General features: G+C 37.4%; 1 long non-coding RNA gene across 1 annotated transcript; it reads left to right on the plus strand.

Annotated features, from left to right (window-relative positions):
* Positions 1-239: 239 nt before the first annotated feature.
* LOC129630197 (uncharacterized) lies at positions 240-2,605 on the plus strand. Its single transcript, XR_008703592.1, has 3 exons — positions 240-344; positions 860-951; positions 2,497-2,605. It is a non-coding gene; the product is annotated as an uncharacterized LOC129630197 (long non-coding RNA).
* The last annotated feature ends 2,600 nt before the right edge of the window (positions 2,606-5,205 follow it).

The following is a 5,205-nucleotide window of genomic DNA, read 5'->3' on the forward strand; positions in this document are numbered from 1 at the left end:
TAAGAATCAACCTGTAATGCGGGACAGCTGGGTTCAATTCCTGGGTTGGGAAGGTCCCCTGGAGGAGGGAAAGGCTACCCACTCCAGTATTCTGGCCTGGAGAATTCCATGGACTGTATAGTCATGGGGTCGCAAAGAGTCAGATATGACTGAGCGACTTTCACTTCACTTCACTTCAGGGATGGATTTGGTAATTGATGGTACTTCAGGTGCCTATTTGAGGAGCAGAGATTGGGGACATCTTTGTATGAAGAATGACCATTATTGTATTGAAAGAATATTATAAAGAATCATGTTGTATTTAGCATTGCTGCAGGGTGAAATTTTAAATATTAGCCAAACTGGTATGTAATCTGCTACCTATTATTTCTTTGGGTGCCCAGTTATTTGTTCTCAAGCTCTGTGCACTTCTTTCTATCACAAGAGATAAAAGCAGGTAATTAGATTTTTCAGACTCCCTTATATTCTAGTTTCCAGAGGATTCTATATTTTGATTTGAATTTAAAGATGGGCTACAGTCCTATTATTATCTAACATATGTTGTATTTTACTTACATATGTTCAGTCTCCCGCATTAGGATGGCATTTGTACAAGAGCAAGGATGTTTTGTCAGTATCTTTCACCATTACACTTTCAGTACCTACAGCAATATCTGGCTTGTATTAGAGGCTCAATAATATTTGCTAATTGAATGATTAATAAATGAATGAACACTAAAGCTAAAAGGAACTATAAGAAAAGCAATGATTTTTTTTTTTTTTGTCAATTTGCACACTGAAATGTTTTAAATAGACAAGGATCATCTCAATCTTTTGGTTGCTAGCACACACTGAGACACGGGCATGGCTAATTTTTCAGCTCATAATTTTACAAGAATATTCAAATTATATCAAGATATACAGCATTCAAGAATAAAAGTACAAAAGAGAAAAGGAGCACTGAGATCTCAGGTGAGTCTGAAAATAAAATCTCTTAAATATGTGGAAAAAAAACCAGTAAGGAAATGAAGCATGTAAATAGAAAAATGGCCATTGGTTGCATCATTGAATGAAATTATTGATTACACAGGTTAAATGAAATGTCTAGTATCTATAGGAAAGAAAAATGATAGTGTAATTCATTGCCTGCAGTTTTCTTATTCTAAACACTGAATGTTATTTTACTTTGTCCTTCTACCTACATCAAAGATGTTCCCCAACTACTGGTGTTTATGTCTGTTTCTCCAAAGGAATTATCAACCACTGGAGGGCACAGTCCATGTATTGCTTATCTTTGTATTTCTCTGAATATACCATAGCTCTTTTTGCAGAAGAGGAAAAGTACATTTTATTGAATCAGATTGAAAGGAAACATTTGATGTGGCTGAATAGCTAGCTAGAAATCCTCTGTACTTACAGAGTTCAGTTTCATATATGCTAATAGCACATTGACTAAGGCTATATAAATCTAGCACAAACTTAAGGAAAAGTGCAAGCTTTCAATACAAAATCATAATTAATGGATTCTACCCTACAGAGGATATTTAATGCTAGTCGGTATTCTCTTTAAACAAAGCACATACTTGCAAAATAAACATCAGAATCATTTTTTTCAAATTATTTAAATAATTTTAAATAACTTAAATCTTGCATTGTTAATCATTTGAAAATTCCAATATATCAAAGTGAATATGTACCATTCCAACAAAAATTAATCCCCAAACTGTCACCTAAACTTTATATAACCTTCTTTATTTGGCCTTGAGAAAGGAAAAAAGTACACACACATCTAATCTTATTATTCAGCTTTTGACCTTATTTTATTTAATTATTTATTTTATGTTTATAATGAATCTCTTTTAATGTAGATGAGTCTCTTTTCCCCTGTAGTGGCTCATTGAACTGATAGTTTTGACATTTCTTCCTCAAAAACATGCATAAAGTGTCATCATAAAATCTAATTTACAACTGTCCTACATTTCAATACAACTGTTTCTATACACTCGATTTAGTTATACCACTTGTTAAATAAATTTGCATGTCATATGTGAGATTTTTGATGATGAAATGTATTCTGTGAGAGACTCAATTGTTAAAGTGTTATGTTCATCAACTTGAGATTTCAAAAGCAAAAATCAACATCCTCTTTTACTTCATTTTTTCTGAAGAACAATTTTTGAATTCTTAGATAGCAAGGATTATACTCTTTATTTCAGAAAAAAAAGCATTAGCAAAATGGTGTGTTTTTGGTATTAGACTAAATGTTGTTTATGTTTAGAAATGAACTCTGAATATTGTCTCTTTCTCAAATGCATATAGTAGATACCTATAATGCTAAAATGCCAAATATTATTAAATCATTATAAATTTTATTAAATGGCACAAAGTTCACTTTTATTCTACCACTTGGAAAATCTTATTACCAAGAGGTTTGAAATGACTGTTGGATGATGTAGTAAACTGTGCTTTAGTTACTTAAGATATATTAGAAGTAACACCAATTTCTTGTCATTCTAGAAAAACAGAGAAAAAAGAATGCTTGCCTGGGAGCAGAACTGGCTTCTAACAATGGATCTATTTCTACTGATTTAAAATTGTGAAGGTCTCACTTACTTACCTGCAAAATGTAAAGTATAACATTTGTCACTTGGTTCTGCTTGAAATAAGCAGCGTTTAAGGTTCACAAAAATGCTTTTCATATTGTGAGGTACCCAAAATGTGTAAAGTAACACTGCTAGATATTGTGTATGTCTGGAGGACGGAGCAGGCCGATGTTTGAAGCCATGCAATGGAACTCTGTGAGGACAAAGGGTAGAGAAGGCTTTGGACAGCTGAAGAAGACAGCCTGAAATTGGGAATCAGAAAGGAATAGGAAATTCTGAACTTAGAGTGTGACTTCGAGGTGAATTTTCTTTCTTCTCTTCAGTTCAGGTCAGTTCAGTCACTCAGTCGTGTCTGACTCTTTGCGACCCCATGAATCGCAGCACGCCAGGCCTCCCTGTCCATCACCAACTCCCGGAGTTCACTCAGACTCACGTCCATCGAGTCAGGGATGCCATCCAGCTATCTCATCCTCTGTCGTGCTCTTTTCCTTTTGGCCCCAATCCCTCCCAGCATCAGAGTCTTTTCCAATGAGTCAACTCTTCACATGAGGTGGCCAAAGTACTGGAGTTTCAGCTTTAGCATCATTCCTTCCAAAGAAATCCCAGGGCTGATGTCCTTCAGAATGGACTGGTTGGATCTCCTTGCAGTCCAAGGGACTCTCAAGAGTCTTCTCCAACACCACAGTTCAAAAGCATCAATTCTTTGGCGCTCGGCTTTCTTCACAGTCCAACTCTCACTACCTACATGACCACTGGAAAAACCATAGACTTGACTAGACAGACCTTTGTTGGCAAAGTAATGTCTCTGCTTTTGAATATACTATCTAGGTTGGTCATAACTTTCCTTCCAAGGAGTATGCATCTTTTAATTTCATGGTTGCAATCACCATCTGCAGTAATTTTGGAGCCCAAAAAATAAAGTCTGACACTGTTTCCACTGTTTCCCCATCTATTTGTCATGAAGTGATGGGACCAGATGTCATGATCTTCGTTTTCTGAATGTTGAGCTTTAAGCCAACTTTTTCACTCTCCACTTTCATTTCCATCAAGAGGCTTTTTAGTTCCTTTTCACTTTCTGCCATCTTCTCTTATGCACATATAATTGTAACTTATGCTGTACCTAACCTTCCACTTCCACTTGGAGGTCTGAAATCAGAAATCTCTGGACATTTTACAGTGTTTCACTTTATCTCTTTCAGTTCAGTTCAGTTCAGTTCAGTCGCTCAGTCATGTCCAACTCTTTGAGACCTCATGGACTACAGCATGCCAGGCCTCCCTGTCCATCACCAACTCCCCGAGTTGACTCAAACTCATCATGTCCATAGAGTCCATGATGCCATCCAACCATCTCATCCTCTGTTATCCTCTTCTCCTCTTGCCTTCAATCTTTCCCAGCATCAGGATCTTTTTCAGTGAGTCAGTTCATTGCATCAGGTGGCCATGGTATTGGAGTTTCAGCTACAGCATCAGACCTTCCAGTGAATATTCAGGGCTGATTGCCTTTAGGACGGGCTGGTTGGATCTCCCTGCAGTCCAAGGGACTCTCAAGCGTCTTCTCCAACACCACAGTTCAAAAGCGTCAATTCTTCAGCACTCAGCTTTCTTTATAGTCCAACTCTCACATCCATACATGACTACTGGAAAAACCATGGCCTTGACTAGATGAACCTTTGTTGGCAAAGTAAGGCTTTGCTTTTTAATATACTGTCTAGTTTGGTCACAACTCTTCTTCCAAGGAGTAAGCATCTTTTCATTTCATGGCTGCAGTCACCATCTGCAGTGATTTTGGAGTCCAAAAAAATAAAGTCTGCCACTGTTTCCACTGTATCCCCATGTATTTGCTATGAAGTGATGGGACCAGATGCCATGATCTTAGTTTTCTGAATGTTGAGATTTAAACCAGCTTTTTCACTCTCCTCTTTCACTTTCATCAAGAGGCCCTTTAGTTCTTCTTTACTTTCTGCCATAAGGGTGGTGTCAACTACATATCTGAGGTTATTGATATTTCTCCTGGCAATCTTGATTCCAGCTTGTGCTTCATCCAGCCCAGCATTTCTCCTAATGTACCTTGCATGTAAGTTAAATAAGCAGGGTGGCAATATACAACCTTGACGTACTCCTTTTCCTATTTGGAACCAGTCTGCTGTTCCATATCCAGTTCTAACTAATGCTTCTTGACCTGCATGCAGATTTCTCAGGAAGCAGGTCAGGTGGTCTGGTATTCCCATCTCTTTAAGAATTTTTCACAGTTTTTGTGATCCAACAGTCAAATGCTATGACATATTCAATAAAGCAGAAGTAGATGTTTTTCTGGAACTCTTGCTTTTTTGATGTTCCAATGGATATTGGCAATTTGATTTCTGGTACCTCTGCCTTTTCTAAATCCACCTTGAAGTTCTGGAAGTTCATGGTTCATGCAGTGTTGAAGACTAGCTTGGAGACTTTGGGCATTTCTTTGTTAGCGTGTGAGATGAGTGCAACTGTGTGGTAGTTTGAGCATTCTTTGGCATTGCCTTTCTTTGGGAATTGAATGAAAATTGACCTTTTCCAGTCCTGTGGCCATGGCTGAGTTTTTCAAATTTGGTGGCATATTGAGTGCACCACTTTCACAGCATCATCTTTT

This window comes from Bubalus kerabau, chromosome 16 (assembly GCF_029407905.1).
Source record: "Bubalus kerabau isolate K-KA32 ecotype Philippines breed swamp buffalo chromosome 16, PCC_UOA_SB_1v2, whole genome shotgun sequence".
Classification (NCBI taxonomy): Eukaryota; Metazoa; Chordata; class Mammalia; order Artiodactyla; family Bovidae; genus Bubalus; species Bubalus kerabau.